Here is a 23140-nt window from a genome sequence, read left to right on the forward strand (position 1 = left end):
AAAAACAATGACTTCTCGAATTTTGCATGCAAATGGATGGAAATAGAAAACACTATCCTGAGCGAGGTAACCCAGACCCAAAAAGATGAACATGGGATGTATTCACTCATAATTGGTTTCTAGCCATAAATAAAGGTCACGGAGTGTATACCTGGTGAACCTAACGAAGCTAAAGAAGAAGGTGAACCCAAGAAAAAACATATAGTTATCCTCTTGGCTAAGGGAAGTAGATAAAATTGCCGGGGACAAAATTGGGATCTTGGGGGTGGGGTGGGTTGGGGATAAGGGGGGACAGGGAGAGAAAAGTAAGAAGGGGAGGATTGGGGGAACTTGGGGAAACAGAAAGAATGTGTCCTGTCTTTTAAACAGTCCCACGGTTAGACTCCCTCTCATGGCATGGATCTCAACCTGCACCAGTCATTGGTTGGCCACTCGCATAATTTCTGTAACATCTTTATGTCAACATAATAGACAGGGAAAATTTTAGGTCAAAGTTCATGTGGCTGGGTCGGGGTCACAATCTCTCTAGTGGAAGAGATGTTTGGTTACAGGAAGTGGCCAGTTCAGTTTCACGTCTCCGTTTGCTGGCAGTCTTAGCTAGGGGTCGCCCTCATTGGTTCCTGGGAGTTCCCATTGTACTAAGTTTCTAGCCATTCTAGAGATGCCTCTGTTGTCCGTCCTAGTACTGTCTCTCTCCATTCTCCCCCAACCTGATCCCACATGTTCCCATGACAACCCACCCCCATCCAGAACCCTCCCCACATCTACCTGTGATTTTTAATGAGTCTTTTTTTTTGTGTTTTAGTTTTATTTATGTTTAAATCTTCATCTTTTAAATTCTTTATGTATTTTGCATATTAGTCCTGTGTCAGATTTGTGGTTGACACAAATGCTTTCTCATTCTATGGGATTATTCTTCATATTGATTTTTTTTCTTACTTGTTCAGATGCCTTTAATTTTGAGTTCCCACTGGTCAGTTGTCCTCAATTCCTGGGCATGCAGAGTCATATTCAGAAAATCCCTTCTTAAACCTCTGCCATGTAATGCCTATATGTTCTTCTAGCAGTTTCAGTATTTCAGGTTTCAAGATGAGGTCTTTGATCCATTTGGTGCTAATTTTTATTAAAAGATGACTGGTGTGGGTCTATTTTCATTCTTCATGTGGGTATCTAGTTTTCCCATCAGCATCTGTCCTTCCTCTAGTGTATTTTTTGACATTTTGTTGACTATAAGATGGTTGTATTACATGTGCTTATATTTAGGTTTTTGATGGTATTCCATTTGTCTACATTTGCTTTGTGTGACGAATCTATTTTAATTCATACAGCTCTATTACATAACTTGAGGTATGGAATGCACATACATTTTAAAAATCATTGCAAAGATATTCTCTTGCTTTTTTTTTTCCTGTGAGCTTCATAGTCTTTGCATATCATCAAATTTGAATTGTAAGGAATGTTACAAGGAAAACTCAATATTCATTTTAATATATTAATTAAATTATACCAGAAAAAAATGGTTAAAAAAAGTTTTCTTTTTCTCCATTGACGTATCCTGGTACTTTTGTTGAAATCAAAGTGTTTAACCATCAATTATCATTCTCCTCCATTTATTCATTTTATCAAGAAGCAATACCAAATTGTTTTGGAAAATTAATTATTAAAACAAATATTTAAATAGAGTAGCATGAATATTTCAATGTCTTTTTTCCCAAACTGACTTTTAGTCTCTTTGCACGATGGTATAAATTACTGAAAACACCCTCATTAGAATTTTGTTGCCAGCTATTCTGATTTCATAATTATTTGATTATTAAATTTACATTTTTAACAATATTGAATCTTTTTACCATTGATTTCCATATTATTCTAGTTACTAAAAACTCTTTAATTTTTCTCACAATTTTTGCTCCAGCATTAATTTATTTAACTTTCACTTCAGGAACCAACATTTCTTGCCAATTTTCTCCAAAATGTTTTGTGATTTTCTGATGCAATTTATTTTAGCTATTAATTGGGATAATTATAATTCAAGAACAGTAATATTTATTTTAAAAGAAACATTATATACATTCATTTGAATATTGGCTACTTTTAAATATTATTTTTAATTAATATTTTAATACTGCTATTATTTTATTTATTTTTGCTTGGGTGTATGGGCCATGTGTGTCACCAATGTGAATCTGGATGCCAGAGGACAGCTAGCTGGACAGATTTCTCTTCCATGGTGAAGGTAATGGGTTACAGCACTTAAGTCATCTGTCTTGGCCACAAGCATCTTTACCCTTGGTGTCGTCTCTCTGATGTCTAAATATTATTCAGACCTACTATTTTATCTACTTAGTTTCAAGGATAGAAGTATGAAACAATGAAAAAATTATAATAAGGGTTGCCTTGTCCAACCTTGATATGATGCTTTTTACTTTATCTTATTATACTTCATTTTGTCATGTTTAGCTGTTATCTTTCCAAAGCCAGTTTTTGTTTATTTTCTAATGAGAGGGAGTGTATCTGGTAGGAAGGGGATGTAAGAAGGAACTGGGAGGAGCAAAGGGAAGGAAATGTATTTTAGATATAATGTATAAGAAAAGAGTATAGTTTCGATAAAATGAAAAACTACATTATTTAGAAATAATACTACTAAATAAACCAGAAAAAACTTTGTCAGAGAATATTCCTTTATGAAAGTACAAATAATAAACCTTATCATCAATCAGAATTATATTACCATAAAGAAGTGACCATTTTTTTTGTTTATGGTGCTGTATATCCTTGCCCAAATTACTTAAACTCTTTTCCTTGTCATTTTTCTTCAGCATTAACAAAGATGGTAGCTCAATCTTTTATAATTCCTTATATTTCTCAGGTTTCTCTGTTTACAAACATTTCTGAATGTCTTAGCTCACGTGATAAATATTACCATTTGAGAGCTCAGAAAAACGATTGTGTGTATTTTATCTTGTGCAATGGAGGAATTAGGTTTTGGAAATAAAATCAATAGTTGAGACTGCACTTCTCCCGGAAAAAAAAAAAATAATACTCTGGAGTTCCAGACACAAGGAAGTAACAATAAGATTTTCTCTGGAAATATGTTCATTAATAATATAATTAGTGTTAGCACATTGAGATAATAAAGGAAAAGGTGAAACCTCAGTCCAATGAGACACATTCTTATCAAAAGGCAACAATATGCAGATAGAGATTCAAGGAGAACCTGCCTGCTAGTTTACTGTCAGAACTAGTGAAAGAGTGTCCGTAAGATTGCTGGCAAGCTATACAGACATAACAAGAAGCAAGGAGAAATCCCAGCATTCAAAGGGATAACATCCCCCAACACACCATCCTTAGTCTTCTAGTGCTCAGAATTGTGGAAGAATGAATTTCTGTTACTTTAGGACTTCAGTTGGGCTATGTGTTACCTGAATCCTAGGGTGTTAACACATACAAAATATAGAGTTTCATATGAGTTATGCTCTTCCTCCTTTCTGTGAAGAAAGCAATTAAATATGAACATGAATAATTATATGAGTTTTATTTTCCAATAACAGAAATTTTAGCTAATTATTCCAATTCATTGTTTTGTTTTTTAAGTCAAATCACAGCCCATATGATTAAAGTATTCTCTCTTCAGAGTTTGCACATTTAATAATTTCATGCTTTATAATTTATATCATTAGTGACCAATTTGAACTGTCAGCCAAATTTTGTCTTCTCTTGATTATCTCGTTTTCCTATACAAGCAGTCTGCTAATTCTTTATTTGCTTTCTAAATCCCCGTACAGAGGATCGAAATGTTATCTCATGATATTTGTAACTTTGCTTCAGTTGAATCCCTATACCTTCCTCTGTTATAAATTCTCACTATGTCAACAGAGATAGTGGTTGTGGAGAAAGGAGGCAAAAAATTCAAAGGATGGCTGCTCAGAGGAATGATGAGACGCTCACGCTTATGTTTTCCTATTGCTTCCAGGCACCAAAGATCAGCCTCTTTGTCTTCACACGTATTGCTTATGAGAGGACAATGCTTGTCCTTGTAATTTTCACCATCAAATGGCAAATGTGGCAAAAATATGCAAGGCAAACACATAGCTAGCATGTGCATTAAGTATTGTAAAAACACCATTTTTCCAGTCCATGGTAGAAAACGTATGATGCATTTGCTGTGTTATAGTAAGGAATCTCCTAGAGGAGCAAAGCTGACTCAAATGAAACTAATTTACCATTAAGTCCACAAGAGAATTGCTGACAGCTGACAAGCCTGCAACCCTAGAGCTCCCTGCCCAACTTTCACACAGTTTACCTGGATAGAGGATGGAAATGCCTTCAATAGCAAGTACTTCCAGATTGTAGAAACTTACAGAAAAGCTTTTTGAATCTTTTCTGCGCTCGCTGAGACTTGTAGGTTTCAATGGTTTCCTAAGTATTATGAATCTGTCTTCTTTCACCAAGAGAGAATGCTTCCATTTATAGTAAATAGTTACACACAACAGACATCATTTAATTTTAAAGAAATGCTTATGTCCCTTCAACCATAGCAATAATGTTCAAAGTCCCATTTCCCTGATAATTGAATGGCTGAGGAAGGAGCATTGCTGGCTTGCACAGTGATGGTTATCTTGTCCACTTGGTTAGAGCTTGTTTTGCAGAAAGTTACTAGTAAATATTAATATCTGAGTGAATAAAGCCTATGTTGTTCAAATGGGAATATCTGAGTTCAAATACATTAACCCTCTTATGTTAGTTCTCTTCTGTAATCCCAGTGCTCATATAGCAAGGAGAGAGGAAGAGACAACAGGATTATTAAAGCTTGCAGACCAGCTACTTGGTATATACAGGAAAAAAACTGGGTGGAAGGTGAAGATTACCATATAGGTTATATACTTGGAATACCATACATGGTGTAACACACACACACACACACGTGCATTCACATACACAGAGACATAACACACAATATAAATAGAGCCTTTAACCATAAGTTTTTCCATATACACGTTTTTTTAAACTCTCCTTACCCCAATGTTGAATTCTTTCTTTTCTGGTACTACTTATTAAAGTGTTTCAGGTTCACCCAGGATTAGATGATGCCTCATTCCATCAAAAATAGACAGATACATATGTTGATCATACGATCACCCTCTGACGAGATTTGATTTTCTTAATGTCTTTCAAGGCAACCTAGGCAAAAGGTGTATTGTAGTAGCAGCCCCTTTTACTGACATTGCCAACATATTGTGGCATCCCATCTGTGAGCCTCAGGTGTTTCCTTCTTCTAACAATTGGTCAAAAGTTAGCCTCCATAAGGACATAGTTGTGAGCTGAAAGATAAACATTGAATAAACAGAAGTAAGTGATGAGGGAGCCTGAGCCATCTGTTCATTTAATTTATTTCTGCTCTCTGGATCTGCTTCAGCCTGCTCCTTAATGTGTCACTTGCATCAAACACTCAATTGCTAGACCACCTGCCTAACCTTATGACTAAATTCAAAATAACGTAGCTCATTGGAGACAGTTCTGGCTGTATATTTTCTTGGTGTTTCTTGGTGCTCAGACAAACTCAGATGCCAACATAAAACCAATTCTTGGCAAGTGAAAATAAAAAATATTTTTACAGCTAGGGGCATAGCTAAAGCAGTGAATGTTTGAATAGCATAGTAAAAGCTTTGGATTTAACCCCTAATTAGTGAAATTAATGAATTATTACTTGATTAATCTATACTTTCACATAGAAGGTGGCTACATACAATGGTTGCCAGAGCTTTGTTTTAGAACTCTATATGTGATGGAGGTGGGTCTTGTATCTTATCTGTTGATTTCATTGGTTAATAATAAAGAAACTGCCTCGGCCCTCATAGGACAGAAAATTAGGTAGGCGGAGTAGACAGAGGAGAATGCTGGGGAAAAGAAGCTGAGTGAGTGAGTCGCCATGATGCTCCCACTCCAGGCAGACGCAGGTTAAGATCCTCTCTGGTAAGCCAGCTCGTGGGCTACACAGAATATTAGAAATGGGTTAGAACAATATGTAAGAACTAGCCAATAAGAAGCTGGAACTAGCCGGGCCAGGCAGTGTTTGAAAGAATACAGTTTCCGTGTAATTATTTCGGGCATAACCTAGCCATGCCGGCGGCAGGGTGCTGGGGAGGCAGCCCCGCCGCTCCTAATTCAACAGATGGCACCCAGACGTGATGGGCTAAATCCACTTAAAAACCTGAGAGGGCTTAAAAAGGAGAGAGAGAGAATTTAAGACAGCTTTTTGCTGTTTCTGGGTTGCGTGCCACAAAGAAATTGTCCTGACTCGGCAGCAGGAAAAAACTGGCTGTTTTAAAATGCCGGATTTCTGGGCTGTGCCGCCATTGTGATCTCTGTCTGGCTCCGGCAGGAGACAGAGCTTATGAATGGAGCATTTGGATTAAAGTGCTATGATTTGTTTGATGGCAACTAGACTGCTGTGTGCCTAAAAGGGGGACATTGTGTGCCGCAGCTCAGAGGCACAAGCAGTTCCGCCATGCTAATGGTGCAATGTGCAAGGATCAGAGGCACGAGCAGCTCCGCCATGTTGGACTGGGCGGGGCCAGCATACAGTACCTGTTTTTGACCTAGGAATGTCACAGCTTAGATTCTTAAGCGCTTAATGATTTAAAGGCGCAAAACAAAGTGCTCCTGGATAGTGAAAAAATTACAGATTCACAGTAAAACAGATTCAGACACTGTTGGATGAATGTACGTAGGCTTGGGAAAGAGAAGAAAAAGAATATAAAAAAGTTAATGTCTTAAAAAGAAAAAGGGTAAAGTCTTTAAAGAGACAGAGTACAGAAGTACAGATAGTTATAGATTAAGAGAAATAAAGAAAAATAAGCCACGTAAAAATGGAAAATTCACAGAGAGTCTGCATTATGTACATTGTGTTTTCTTTAAAATTTTTGACTGTGAAGGAGCTAAGTACAGAGAGACATTTTGTTACATGGGCTGCCAAGCTAAACCAGAATGGATATAAGGGTATTACGATTTCAAAATTTGGGTCTAAGGATATGATGATTTGGAGAGGGTCTTCTTTTGTCTTTACAGAGGATGTGACCCTGTGGATTGCATCTATCCCGGTATGGTATGATAGACCACGTCCTCCTGAAAGGTTGCTGTGAACACCCTCAAAAAATTACTTCACTCAACTGCCAACTGAGATGAACCTGGCACACAGGTTACACCCTAAACGATCTAATTAACGACGCCCCTATTCAGCAGGAAGCAGTTTGGAGAAAAGAAACTACGCCCATGCTCCCAAATATTGTTTATAAATGTTCTTTTACATTTAAAGGGGGATATGATATAGATAGGAATAATTTACATTGATATGGATTTTATGGTCAATTTTGTTATATGTATATGTATTTCTGATCTTGATTAAGGTATTGTGATTGTGTAGTTCATTTAAAAATGTACTTTTAATTAGGAAATATAGGTTGTTAATGGATAATAGTCAAGCTTGTAGTCATGTTAGTTAGATTTTCTAGATATATAGAGATATCTTTCAGTTAGATAGGCATTCTTCATATCTTTCAAAGACTGCAGAATATGGCATTTTAAATGTTTTAATAACTTAGGGCTTTTCATGACAATGAGACACGTCTGCTCCTGGCAGCACCAGCTACTTCAAGAGGAAGATGGGCATCGAAGAGGATCCTTATGGAGTTGTATAGTCATTTGGGCAAGAAACTGCTCTTGCCTGGACTGTTGCATAAACTGGACACAGAACCCGCAGAGAGAGGACTACTGGACTTGCCTAAAGGTGAGATGGTCTTTCGGGGTTCCTGATTCATGAAGGAGTCTGCAAGACATTCTGCAGGACACAGCAGAAAATGACTGAACTGTCTTTAAAATTTCCTGCTTCATGGAAATGTCTCTGGATAACATGGGCCTGTAGGCCGAAGATGGATGCCCCAACGGTACCAAAGAACTTTGGGTGACTGTCCAGGCAGCGAGATGTCTCTGTCATTTCTAGAGTTTTCTTATTTCTTGTTTACTTAGGTAGTATTATATCCTTCTGGAGTCTTTGATGGAGTTGAAGAATGAATAGATAGTTATAGTTTTCCTTAGTTATGATAAGAGATAAAATAGATATAAATATTGTAACTGTAATTCTTACTTGATAACTGTTTTGTTATATGTAATTTTGCTATGTTAAGTTAAAGACTTCTTTTTTGTTTGTTTGTTTAAACAGAAAAAGGGGAAATGATGGAGGTGGGTCTTGTATCTTATCTGTTGATTTCATTGGTTAATAATAAAGAAACTGCCTCGGCCCTCATAGGACAGAAAATTAGGTAGGCGGAGTAGACAGAGGAGAATGCTGGGGAAAAGAAGCTGAGTGAGTGAGTCGCCATGATGCTCCCACTCCAGACAGACGCAGGTTAAGATCCTCACTGGTAAGCCAGCTCATGGGCTACACAGAATATTAGAAATGGGTTAGAACAATATGTAAGAACTAGCCAATAAGAAGCTGGAACTAGCCGGGCCAGGCAGTGTTTGAAAGAATACAGTTTCTGTGTAATTATTTCGGGCATAACCTAGCCATGCCGGCGGGGTGCTGGGGACGCAGCCCCGCAGCTCCTAATTCAACATATATGAACATTGTATATCCACAGATACAACACAGCAAACATAACATTCCTGAAGCATAATTGAATCTTTACTTAAAGTAAATATAATATTATAAAAAGTCTGTAATTTAAACTAGAGCTCTGAACATCATTCAAAACTCAGTGTTCTTGATCTCCTGATCACTCACTTGGAATTATTTTGTAACATGAACCACAGAAGCAGATCAAGCCTTTTGACTCATTTTTAAAAGCTGTATGATGGTATTAGCTCAATTTGACTTTATGGATTTATTTTTTATTTGTATGCCTAAGTACTATGTACTTTGTCAATACATACACTGTTGCCATCCGCTGCCCTGATTTCTCACACTCCAACTGGCCCTCCCCACTCCAAACAGTCCTCTTTATACTTTCCCACCATACATAACCAGAAAGTGACCCATTTCTTTCAGTTCCACTACTTTACAAAATAACACCACACTGTGGGGACCAGTTGTCCCAACACTTGAACCTATAGGCAATATTTTACATTCCAGACACAACCCGTCTCTACAAGGAAAATATTAAACACTAACGAAATTACTAAAAAGAGCATTAGAAACAGGAACGACCCCTATTCATGCTTGCCATGGATAAGCAGAATACCTATTGTGAAAATGACTGTGTTATTAAAGTTGTTACAAATACCTCCATACAGAGAAGGTTAATTATGAGATGAAGAATAGGCCATTGCTGAATGGGAAGACAAAGTAGGAATGTGGGAATCAGTGACTCTGTGTGCTACATACATAAGATCTGACAGCATTAAATCAAGGTATACATATAAATTCTGAATGTTGTACAAGTTGTATTTTAATTTTGTGGGTTTTGATTTTATTACTATAGTCATAACTTTATAAGGAGGGGAGCTAGTATCATTTTATTGGATATAGACCATACTGGGAAATTCCATGCATCCTCTTTTTCTATTGCATCATAGCTACTTGGTAAGACAAAAGTCACTATTTTTTAAATAATTTTTAATAATTTTTCAGTACTATAAGTCATGAACATCTACTTTGTCCTTTTAAAATTTGTAAACTTATTCCTATGTGCTAATTTAATTATCTTATTTAACAAGTGAGCAATATGTAGTGCTGAAAAGCTACCCACCCAACCCCTGTTCATAGTCCTGGATTACAGGAATACAACAAAACCCCTCCAGTGCCCATCTTAAATCTTCAAGTCACCATAATAGCTGCAAAACGTGGGGATATCATTAAAATATGGGTCAACTTTATATTATGTATTCTCTTTTACTTATCCTCATTCTTCATTTCAGATTGCTAACTTGAAATTCTTTCCTATTAAAATGTAGCAACTAATTATGGTGGCAAACTCTGGTACGATATGATAAAGGTGCAGAGACAAGAGGATTTCCAGTTGAAGGCTAGTCTAAGCCATAGCTTTCAGGATACTTGAAATTAGCTGTAAATAATAGGTTTAAAAAAATCTTAAAGATATTGGACTGAGAGAATGGGTAAAATGTAGGCTTAGGTAGATGATCACTTAAGAAAAACTAAAAATGTCTTTAGACAGAAAATTACTATGTATTAAATTCATTTTTATCTTGAAAAAAAATCAAAATGGTCTTGGAATGGAAATGTCATTCATGAGTAAATGTTACTCTTAGAAGTCTCAGAATTTCATACAAGGACCCTATTGCCATGTCTTAGATAACACTCCCTAGGAGATTTCGGGCAGAGCTCTCAGTATCACCCAAAGAGAAGCAGGATAGTGCCATTGCTCTTGATTAATAGAACGAAATGATAAGACTCTCTTGTAGACACCATATTCTTGGGTTGCAAGACATCAAGAAATCATACTAGAGGTGAACTGGGAACTCCCTCCTTGTTGGTGTTCCTTTCTAATGCTGGAAGGTACTATGTGGGCAGCTGAGGGAGCAAACTCATCAGCGATCTTACTCAGCTGAAGACTATCTGCTACAACAGTGACTCATTAGGCAACTTGTGTCTAATGGTGCAATAGTGGTATGACTCTTTGGGGGATAACCAATTACAGCGTGATTGGATTTGAGGCTCATAGACAGGACGAAACACACCCTTGATACTACGAACATGCTTGAAAGCTTATGGCTGAGTAAAGCATGGTGCTAGGGAGGGGAACACACTACCATGTGTCCCTAAATGAATTTCTTAAACTGACTCATTAAATGTTTAAATTTGCCGCCATCCACTAGTGTGTCTCTCAGCCTTGGTCAGAGACGTGTCTTTTGCTACATAGGGTAATGATTATTGCAGAGATGTTTATCTGGTCAGGGTTCTAAGAATAAGTGACTGATGAACACTCGGGCTTAAAGAGGACATTTTTATCATGTCCACACTCCCATCCCCCTAAGGAAGATTATAAAAGAAAGGGTGAAGAGAATTTAAGAGCTAGGGGATGTACAAGAGAGTCATGAAACACTGCCATGCAGGTATGATGTTGTTATTATCATCATGAACACAGAGTAGGTGTGGATACCTACAGGAACCTAGCGGTTCCAGCTTCCCACCTTTGATAGAGGTTATGCCGAGGAGGATCCACTCCTTCTCGAGGAGCGAGTGACCACAACGTGTAATTACTGCTAACAAAATAATTGCCTCTTTTCTAAATATGTGGAAAATGGAAGACTAAGTTAAAAGAAGACTGAATCAACATAGAAAAGAAAGGGAGAATATTTAGGGGTGTAGGAGTAAATATACAATATACAATGTGAATGAATTAAATTCACCAAAAAGAAAGAAAAAGTTAAATATAAAGAAGCAAGTCATACAAGTCATAGTATAGTAAAGAACAGAGGTCTGAAGAAAAAAGGAAAAACAATCTTCACTCACAAGATGCCATAATTCATCATACTTTACTCTGAAAACATTAATACTAATTAAAACCACAGGCAGGGGAAACAAAACAGCAAATCATATCTAAAAGCAAGTTGTCTCAGAGTAGTTTGTAGTACTCATAAAATTATTTGAGAGTGTTGCAGTGAGAAACCCAAGTATCACTAAGTATACCATTAACTTGTATACTTGGGATCTAAATTTTGTAGCTACTTGATAATTATGAGACCGTGGGGAATCTAATGAGCTTTTCTGATCGCCGTTAACTAGTTTGAGAAACAGAGACGATTAATCTAGTTCTAGATTGCTCAGCACCTGGCTGGTCTGCAGTGCATTTTCGCTGTATTAAAATTCAGTAAAAGTCTTTATGAGAGTCCTGAAAAGTCAGAGATTTTATTCATCTTCATAGGGCCCCACAAAGTTCAGCGCTAATAAGGTTAACACTCAGTTGCTAACTAATTATTTTAAAATTGCGAAACACTCACATGAATAGAATCCTTGTTTTCCTGATGAGTCATCCTAAAAATGAGGAGCTGTTTAAGGTTGTGTAAAACACTGACTAATTATCTTTCAAAAATAAGAGTCCAGAGATATTTTAGCTCCTTGCAATTCAGCAGCGGAGGAATTAACTCAGATCACCGAGTCATTTCGTGATTACGGTGAGGGCCACCATAAAGCCAAGCTCTTCACTGTGAGAGAGAGGCAAACAGGACACAGGAGAATGACCCCGCTCCCCATTTTTTTGCAGCAGCGTGTGAAGTGCGGGTGCTGGGAAGTGAACAAACAAAGTCACATATGGAGAGAGGCAACAGCTGTCTCTATAAAGACGCTGACCTCCTGCAGTCCTGCATCCTAGAGGCAGAAGGGTTGCTTGATGGCTGCCCACCATGCTATAGTTTATTGCTTCATTGACTGTGTTGCAAATGCTGACAACAATTTACCAGCCCACAGAAGAAATAATTTGATTTACTCAAGTTCCTTTGCTAACGCATTTCAGAGTCTTGCGTGTCCTTGGTTTAATGGTGCCCTTGTAAAATGGAGAGGCAAAAAATAAACTGTTTTCCCCTAAACCAAATAGATATAGTGCTGTGATGTGAAATTACTGGGGGAAAAAAAAAGTGATTTGGGGAAATTACAGTTCCTTGTTTAGTATGTATTGTGCATGCCCTCCAGCCTTCCCTAACCAGGAGCTCCCGATTTCATTTAAATTGTAATGATTTCCTTTAAGGACAATTAAGTTGCCTAAGAGCAGAGCGTGCATTCTAATGTGTCAGAGGCAAGGCTCAGTTTTAAAGAGAGTAATAACTGTTTATTAATATGATAATTAAATGTTAATGCTTAGCAGCTAATGATATCAGTTAAATAACTTAAAATTTGGTACCAAACCCTGGCAGATGGAAGCCTATCAAAAATAATAAAATGCAGGAAATATCAAAATAAATAATGCTAATCTGCCATTAAATTGCAAATATTTTTCTGATTTGCATCGTGTAACAGAGGATTTTCTTTTCCTCCTCTTTTCTGCCACCATGTAAGGTCAATATAATTATCCACGTACATTCAAAATTTCAAACTTGGGCATATTTATGTAAATTTAAAAGGAGGAAGCAATAGAAAGGAGAGGTGGAGATGAGGGCCATCTTAGAATATCCTTTCATAACTGTTCTTTTAATTGTATGTATACCTGGATTGTCAAGAAAATAAAGAAAGAAAACAAATCAATATCCACAATCAATATGATATTAAGATTTTAATAATTATATGGGTCCTAAATATTTAGTCCCAACTTTGAATAAAATCTTTCATAAGTAATAGTTTATAGCATCCCTGTATCATTTGATATTATCCTCTTTAAAATTTACCTAGAACAGTTAAAATACATATTCTCTCTCATTGATTATTACTGGTGATATACAAATTCATACACATATTTATATTTGGTAGTATCGCTGCTTATCCTTTCTTAACAGAGCACTAGCTTCAACCAATGTTAAAGGCTAAAATATAAAACAGAAATCATCAGTGTTCACTTAAACTGATCATATGGTGACACTGCTTGTAACATAAATTTGGTGTAATTGCCATGAAAGTAACCAAAATTAATCAATATCTATTTTGTACTATTATATATGTTAATATTCTGAAATCCATGTCACCCTACTAAACTCCTTGGACAGTAAAAAGAATCATGAGAAGAATAAATGATTCTGGAGTCATTAATACATAATTAGAACTCATGTAGACATTTACATACAGACATCAGGCTTCAGAGAATGAGTAAGAACATGTGTGCATTGCACACAAGGTATTTCTTAATAAATGACATTGGTAAAATTAGAACTATATATGCATGGTAAAGAAACAAGGTCTTATCACTCATAGGATAAAAAAATTTAACACAAAATAAACCAAAGACATAAATATTAAAAGCAATACAATGAACAAGAGAAAACATTTCAAGACATGATCATGTGCAAACAAGATATTTAGATAAGACTCCTAAGAGAGATGATAAAAGTAAAATACACAAAAAGAATTATATCACACAGAAAATTGTTTTTTCATCACTAAGAAAATAGTCAACAAAATCAAAAGATAACTCATGGAATGGGAGAAAACATTTTCAAATTCTTCATGAGCAAGGTGTCTATTCCAAAATATGTAAAGAACTAGAAAAGCCTGAAAACAGGCATATAAAAATGGGTTAAAGCACTAATCATTTCCTCTAAGTAAATATACCCATACCCAATAAATACCTGAAATATGTGCAGCCTCTTCAGACCTCAGAATAGTTCACTCAAAATTGCCATATTTCCCAAGTTAGTAAGAATCTCATGCGTAGGAATAAAACTAAACCTGGAAAAGATTGAGGAGAAAGGGAACAGTTAGCATAGGTAAACAACAATATTGAAGAGTCATAAAAAACTGTAAAAGTTCCTCATAAACAAGACACTAAAAGTAGAACTCCCACATGATTAAGGAATTCCACTACTTTCTATAAATAAAAAAAATGTGAAATAATTTTATTATGTTTGTTAGGCCATTTTTCATAATAGCTAAAACGTGAAAGCAAACCAGATGTCCTTCAGTGAACAAATGGATTTAAAATGTGATACACTTGCACATTAGAAAACAATTCAGAAATACGAAATAAATAAATCCTATCATTTGGAGCACCATGAATAAAACTGAGGCCCATTTTGTCAAGTTAAATAAGCCAGACACAAAAAGACAAATACCACATGTTCTCACTCATTTGTGCAAACAAATGAATCAGTCTTGTTGAAAAAGAGAATAGAATAGTTGTCATCAGAGACTTGGAAAAGCAGGTACGAAGGGAAGGAAGAAGAATTGATTATGGCCACTGAAATATCTTGAAGTAGTAGAGCAAACATCAGTTAAAATAATCCATTTTGGTTTTCAAAATAACTATGAAAAGAGTAGAAAATCCCCTATGCATAAAAATCATTAATGGATTAATGGATAAAACCACGAATGGATAAATAAATGTTTTCTAATCTTATTTAATTATTGCATATTGTAAAATTGTATATATTGTATATTTTTTTAAAATATCCAGTGAGATGCTATCAGAAAAAGTAGAGATGAACTCAAGACAAAAGAAGCACTGACGTTGACCACTAGCAGAACACCTCTGTTTCTGAAGTTGAAAGGAATGCAATGAATTTGCTGTGTTTATAGTTGGGAAAGCAGATTCACTCTGCAATTTTTTAGCTTTCTCAATGAGATTTTTTTTTTAAAGTCTGTTACTTAGACTTTAATTTTAGGAGTTTCATGTTTAATGTACCTCTCTTCGAAATAATAAGCAGTGGAATTTCCAAAATAGAGCCCAAGAGCTCCACTGTCATTATGTTCTGTTAGTCTGGAGACCTCTCAACCTCAAAGGTTGTCGTAGTCAAGTTAGTCTTTCTTATTGCCAACTTCTGCCCTACTTACTGTCTGGGGCCTTTCTTAAGTTCTCTAGGGTGGTAAGGAATTCTTTCTTTATTGACCCCAGGTTCATCCTTTTGGCTTCTGGTGAAAATTATACTGACATTCTGTCTACCTCCCTCCAAAGTTGGCTGATATCCATAATGTAACTGGAAAAGTCATTTCTATTGGCAAATTCTTCTATTTGGCAAGAGAAATAAGTATTAGTTTTTTTTTTTAATAGCGCATTCTATGCATCATCTTTTTCTTATCCTGAGTTCAGCTTTTTATGTTTTAATTTTCATAACAGGAAATAAAAAAATACAGATAGAAAAGAACAGATAGATCACTTTTGCCAGAAATGCTTACTAGCTTTTCCAAAGTTTGAAAATGGCACTAATGTTCTAAGAGCTTAGAAATCATTATTTAATGCGTGTCTCCAAAACAGCAAGTGAGTAAAAAATAATACAGATCTCTAGAAATGGAGGATGATGCTTTAAGTTTGAAATTATATGAATTCTTATTTTATTTCATGTTTTAAATGTGATGCAGAATTTCTGTACCAAGTTTAACCATGCAGATTTAGTATAAACAAAACACCATAATAAAAATGTTTCCAGGGGAAATTATGGAATTGTTTGTTTGTATCTAAAATTTTAGCTCAGGAAAAGCTAAATGCAAAGTGGGGACAATACAGATGACTCTAATTTTTCCTGAGAAGGCTAATAGAAAAGCTCATGTTCAAATGATGTCAGATGAGATAGACATTCTTAACCAGTGAGTTATTAGGAAATTTATGAATAAATCCAATGTGTAAATTTATTAAGAATCTAAATATGAGTAAGGCATTTATCCTTCTTTTTCATGTCTATGCTGTATTATTTTCTATACTTTAGTTGTGAGCCTATGCTTTAATGACTGAGTCTTCCATCTAGACCAAGACAGGACCCACAGACTGGATGAACCAGAGACCTACGATACAACAAAACATAACTGGAGAAAAAAAATATCAATGTACCTCAGGACATTCTGCTATACTACAGAATGGTGCCTAGTCCAACTGTCATAAGAGAGGCGTTATCCAGAAACTGATGGAAACAGATGCAGTCCCACTGCCATAGCTTTAGCAGAGCTTGGGGGAATCTTACAGAAATGACTGGAGGAGCCGGAGGGTTCAAGGACACCACAAGAAAACCCACAGAATCAACTAACCTGGAATTCACAGAGACTGAGCAGACAACCAGGGAGCCTACACGGGACTAACCTAGGCACTCTGCATATATGTTACAAGTTGTGTAGCTTGGTCCTCTTGTACAACTCCTAACAGTGGGAGTAGGAGCTGTCTCTGACTCCTTTACTGACTTAGGACCCTACTTCTCATACTGAGTCACCTTGTCCAGCTTTACTACATGGAGAGGTGCTTAGTCTTACGGCAAATTGATAGGCCATGTTTTGTTGATATCCATGGGAGACCTGGCCTTTCTTAACAGAAAGGAGGAGGAGTGTCTTGGAGGTTGGATAAAGAAAAGGCAGGTGGCATGGGCTGGGAGGAGAGGAGGGAGAGGAAACAGCCGTCAGGACATAAAATAATAATTTAAAAAATTCCTAAGAAAAATTTTTAGTGTAAACCTAATAAAATATTATATATGCTTCCATGAGATAATTTTTAAAATAAGCCAAAAGTTTTACAGTAGGAAAAGCACTATAATTTGTTTAATATTTATTTATTTTATTTACTATTTCATTTTTTTTCTACAAGGTTTATGGACACAAAGACCACCTTGAACCTGTTAAAATAACAGGAGATAACAACCACCTCGTGATTTCCCTGCCTCTACCTACCCAGTGCTAGAATTCCATTCCTGGCTCACTTAGTGGTAAGTATATAATTCTGTGCTTTAGGAACATCAAGAGAGAACTCTGTAAACTTCACTGCCTCCTATCCAGAAGACTTTATTTTTTGAAAAAGGAACAAAATTGTTTATTATCTTCTTGTATAATATTTAAATATATTGCATATGCATATGAATAATTTGCTCACAAGCCATGGACTTTTTAACAAAAAAAATTCAATGGCAACAATGAAAATTCTTCTTTCAAGTCAAAAATCTCCCCCAAATAATATATTCTATTGCAGTTGTTCTTAGTTGACACCCCACCCTCCACTGACCTTGAAGGAAAGATGTTATTGCTAAAGATACCATATGCTTTGGAAGACACAAGTGAAAGGGATCAAGCTAGAACTGATCAAGAAGATTCCTCCCTGGATACTAGCTCTCAATGTATCCAAAGATGCTATGTAAACTGCTAACGGAGAAAAGTAATCAATCGTCTACCCATCCAGGAGGTGGTGGCATATGCCTTTAATCCCAGATCTTGGGAGGCAGAAGCAGGTGGATCTCTGTGAGTTCAAGGCCAGCATGGTCTACAAGAGCAATTTCTAGGACAAACTCCAAAGCAACAGAGAAACTCTGTCTCAAAAAACCAAATAAACAAAAAATAGTCTGCCCAACTGTAAAAGCTGGAAGTCAAACCATGATAAGACAGTATCAGGAATTGGTGGCAGTTATATTTTTAGGGCAATGAAGAGACATTTGATTCTGCATAAGACCTGTTCAATAAGAAAGAACTCATGAATAGTATTGTAAACACAGCTAACTACCAATGGCCTGTTAGGTCATAGTCCTAGAAAAGAATCTACTTGGTTATTTTCCTAAACCAGTGTAATGTCAATTTGTATTCTAAATACATAGCCTTATGCTACATATAAAACTCTTAGCCTTAATCAAATAAGTATCTTTCTGCATTGCTGTAGAACAATGGTCTTGTACTTTGTAAAGATTTGTCACTTGTATTTTAATAAAACATTGATTGGCCAGTAGTCAGGTATGAAGTATAGGCAGGGCAACCAGGCAGAAAGTAGAGGCAGGGGCTCCAGGCAAGAAATAGAGGCAGGTCAACAGAACAGAATTCTGGGAAGAGCAAAGCTCAGTCTGCAGTCATCACTGAGGAAGCCAGATACAAAACAAGCAAGATGAGAATGCCTCACTGATATAAGGTAGCAAGCCACATGGCATACATAGACAAGCATTTAGATTTAATTTAAGATGTAAGAATTAGTTAATAAGAAAAGTTTGTGCTAATAGGCTAACTAGTTTGTAATTAGTGTAAGTCTCTGTATGTTTCTTTGGAACTAAGCAACTGCAGGACCAGGAAGACAGAAACCTCTGTCAACTGCAGTAGTTGGAGACTTCTATAGAAATCTAAAACTGGCCAAAATACAGAGGAAAAACTGACTCTGATATGCCCTACAACAGTTAATACATCAACAAACCAAACCGTATACCAGAGCCTCAGGATCTATCATGGAAATGGAAGCATAAGGATTGTAATCGCCAGAAAACCATGATGTTTGCTGTGAGACTATCATTTCTGTATGACAATGAAGCTACTCTCATAAAATCTCAAAATTTAGTCACATAAACAAGACCTTCAGAATGCCAGCATCATTTGTCATAGAATGTAGATGGGGGATATCTTACAAGGTCCTGTCCCAAATGAAAATTAATGGCCACTGAAAGAGGTAGGATATGACTTCTTTAGGAAAAATTCCCTGATAGATTATTGAGTACCAAGTGGTCAGCACTAAACATAATACATGCATGCATNATATATATATAAATACATACACACACATATATACATGTATACATATGAATATATGAAATATATGAATTTGAAAAGGAATGAGGAGACATGTGAGCAGGGAGGTATTAGAAATGACTCAAATACAGTACTCAGGTAATAAATTCCCAGAAAAAAAAATCACAAAATAGTTAAAAAATTTTAAAAAGATGCAGAACTGTCTAGCTCTGGGCCATCAAACAGCAGCAGCAAAAGCTCCCTGCCATGCTGTATGGCTGGTGTAAGCAGGTCTCAACCAGAACCCTTCAGTGACTCTAACCCCAGACCAGAATACAGTAATAGCTCCCTGCCACGCCATGTGGTTGGCAGGGCAGGAACCAACCGGCAGCCTCCCAGATATTCTAGCTCCAGGCAACCACACAGCAAAAACAACAGCTGCCACTACCCCATGCCATGTAACTGGCAGGGACAAGACCCAAACATGAGCTGCCTGGCAACTCTAGCGCAGGGCCGAGACACATCAACAACACCACATCATGCCATGTGGCTGGCAGGAGTAGGACTCAAGAAGGAGTGAGTTTAGGATAGCAAGAGAGGAGAAAGAGAGATGCAGAATAAGTCATATGTATGTAAGAGAGGCATATCTGAAGAGGCAAGGGAGGTGAGGAATGGGATGATACAAGTGCCATGAGTTCATGACCCAATCAGGGTCTTGAGAGGATAGGCTGTATGGAATTGGCCATGCCTGTCACTAGCTGACCACCCAGGAGAGAGGGCCCTACACTTCACCTTAGCGTTACAATAGACCTGACTGTGTTTACAGGGGCAGAGTGAGCAGGCCCCGCGAGCATGAAAGATGTTGTGCCGCTTGTGTTTGCCATGTGGTAGTTGAGTGGGTGAGGAAAAGATGCCTTCCTCCTCTCAACCTCAAGCCCTGCAGCAGGTGAGGGACCTGACCCAACCCTACATGAGCTGCAGCACTAAGGAGAATGAACTCTCCTACTCACCTGGGAAGCATAGTTGAATTGATCCTGTGAACAGCGGCAGATAAGCCAGCTCTGAGAGCATGAGAAGGGCAAAGCTGGTACTCCATCCTTTATCTGTGGTAGGCATGTGGCTAAGATGCCCTTCCACCCTTTCTGATACCTCTGTTGGAGGAAGGCCACTTGTTTCCTGGCCACCCAGACTCCAGAAATAATCACACAGAAACTATATTTTTTAAAACACTGCTTGGCCCATTAGCTCTAGCCTCTTATTTGCTAACTCTTACATCTCCATTAATCTGTGTATTGCCACATGGCTGTGGCTTACAGGGGCAAAGTTCCCAGTGTCTGTCTCCGGTAGCTCCATTGCTTCTCTCTGACTGGGCCTCCTTTCTCCCAGCATTCAGTTTAGCTTTCCTCACCTAAGCTCTGCCCTATTAACATACCACGGCAGTTTCTTTATTCACCAATGGTTCTCACAGCATACAGAGGGGAATCCCACATTATACTGCCTCCATCTGTTGAGAGAGCTGACCTTTTCCAGTTGCAACAGGTGGGAGATTAGGCCCTGCACCTCACCTGGGCAGCGTAATAAAACTAACCCTGTTGGTGGCGATGTAAGTGAGCCAGCCCTGATGTTGTGAGCATGGGAGAGCTGTCTCCACTATTCATCTGTCAGGTGGTAGTATGTGGGCGAGAAAGATGCCCCTCCTTAGCCCTCACCCCTTACTGCCTGCAATAGACTATCAAACTAACCCTTCCCTTTAAAAGCTGCAGCACTCACTTGGGCAGCACAGTAGAGATGGGCAGATATGTTGGGGAGCCAGTCCCAAAATTATGAACATGGAAGAGTTCTCCCTATTACTCATCTGTCTGCATGGGCAGGGGAGAGATCCCTCCATCCAGCCCATCAAAGCCTGAAGCAGGTAGAAAAGCTGGTCCTTAGGTTATAGGAGCAGGAGAGCTGTCCCTGCTCCTCACCAGCTGCAGCACTCCAGAGAGTGGCCCATACACCTCGCCTAGAGAACACAATACAGCTGGCCCTGAAGGTATAGGTGCGGGAGGACAAATCCTGAAGAAGTGGAAGCATGAGAACTGGCCATGCCTCTTGCTCATTGTTACAAGGGGTGAACTAGCCAGTGCAATGCTGGAAAGCTCACCTTAGTAGACAGAGGAGAGCTGGAGGGCTGACCAACACTGCAACTATCCAGGCCCCAAACCAAGGTAATGTTGGTCCACCCCCAGCATCCATTCTATCTGTAATATGCTGGAGTACAGGAGTGGGGGATAGGGGAGGGGGTACAGGATTTGTACTGCACAGGGCAGCAGGAGGATGTCCAGGGAGCATCCCAGTGAGTGCCCAGTGTTCTTGGTGTAATAGGCACCAGCGGCCTTGAACTGGATGAATGATTCTTTGTGATGAACACCTGCATGTAAAAATGAATTGATAAAGTGGTTTACTGTGTGACTCACTGTGTCACAGTGCAGCTTCCATGATAAGATTTTTTTCTCCACCTTCCCGCATTTTTTTTCTCTTAAATATTATTTTCCTTTACTCTTGCAAGGGTGGAGGAGATGGATAGGATAGGGAGATGTGATTTCAAAGACACAAAAATGAAATAATAACAAAGTTAAAAGAGATACAGAAGTAATCCTATTTTTATATATCTTTTAACTTCAATAAAGTTATCAATTAAGTTGATAAATTTTATAGTGGACAAAACTCCATGTTATTAGTAAAAAAAATTCAACTATTACTTTGAAATAATTTTTGAGAATGGGAATGAGACAAAAAATTAACATTATACAATATTGGAATGAGATATCAACATAGAGACAAACAGAAACAAGGGAAGTTGTTCCCTTTCCCATAGAATCAAAAGTTTGATCTTCCGATTCATTAGGTTTCATGTAAAAAATTGACTTCTCCTGTGTGTGTGTGTGTGTTTGTATGTTTGTGTATGTATTTGACATCTTTGTGTGTGTGTATCTGTGTGTGTGTGTGTGTGTGTGTGTGTGTGTGTGTGTGTGTAGCAGCCTTTTTATGTGGTGAAGTATTTTTTTAGGTGACTTACTTAGTTAACAATCCAGGTAATACACCTTCACAATTCAGACTGACAGTTAAGTGCTGGGTTGTTGATTTCCCTTAATAGCTACAGAAGGAAAAATCTTTAATGAACAATAAAATCTATAAATCAGAATAGCTTTGAAAATATCTCATACCTACTTTTAGAGTGAAACACATTCTCAATTCCTTACAGGCTGGAGATGAAAGTACACAGAGACTCTGGAGCAGTAGGCAAAGATTAGATCAAAGGCTTAAGTAAGCCCCGTAGCAGGCTTCCCTTAGAACAGTTGGGTTCCGCATTTAGAAGTGAGTTTTGCCCTCCAGCATCTATCATCAGATGTTACCACCCCAACCACAGATGTATGTGGAGCATTCTCTTGGAATATGGAGAGAATTCAATAGTGGACAGCCAAAAAGTTCATGTGTTGTTTGTGCCATTGTTCCTTAGCCAAAATCAAATGTAAAACATTGACATAGTGTTATACTCCAAGTTCAAAAATGTAGCTATACCTGAACACATTACACTAAATGTGGAAATTAACTACAAAAGCCAAACAACACAGAACTAAACCATTTAGAACTTTAATAGTACCTCTTCTTAAATAGATTAAATTGCAAATCAGAGTTAAACTATAGAAATACACTATAAGGAGGCACCAGCATAAATGGGAGCTAATTTTTGCATGAAAAGTCTAGAGAGCCATAAGCTGCAAATCAATACTTAGTACAGAGGATCAGAATAAAATGTAAACCTGTAAACTAGAGGACCCTTTGAACACAGAAAACCAGGAACCATGCGGATGTTCTGTGCCAATTATCTGCCATCACTCACATTTGTTGACAAGCTACACACACCTGCGCGCGCGCACACACACACACAACGTATTTAGGCAGAATAGAGGCATATTATCTCTAATAAGTGAAAATGTTAATGTATTTTAAAAAAAACAAAGCATAGAGGTTATTGATAGTACCCTTGTCCTCCCACAAGAACTAGTCAGAATCCACAACTCCTCTAGATGAGACTCACGTTGAGAAACC

At 37.5% G+C, this 23140-nt stretch overlaps 2 long non-coding RNA genes across 3 annotated transcripts in view; one reads left to right on the plus strand and one right to left on the minus strand.

Annotated features, from left to right (window-relative positions):
* Positions 1-23140, minus strand: part of LOC126511993 (uncharacterized) — a 1200080-nt gene that overhangs the window by 169812 nt on the left and 1007128 nt on the right. The gene's annotated exons all lie outside the window — the stretch shown is intronic.
* Positions 1-23140, plus strand: part of LOC126511995 (uncharacterized) — a 70844-nt gene that overhangs the window by 21637 nt on the left and 26067 nt on the right. The window contains exon 2 of the long non-coding RNA XR_007594866.1: positions 17163-17280. This is a non-coding gene — a long non-coding RNA (uncharacterized lncRNA). The remainder of the gene's footprint in view (positions 1-17162; positions 17281-23140) is intronic.

This window comes from Alexandromys fortis, unplaced genomic scaffold (assembly GCF_014885135.2).
Source record: "Alexandromys fortis isolate MF-2015 unplaced genomic scaffold, M_Fortis_MF-2015_v1.1 scaffold_113, whole genome shotgun sequence".
In the NCBI taxonomy this organism is placed as follows: Eukaryota; Metazoa; Chordata; class Mammalia; order Rodentia; family Cricetidae; genus Alexandromys; species Alexandromys fortis.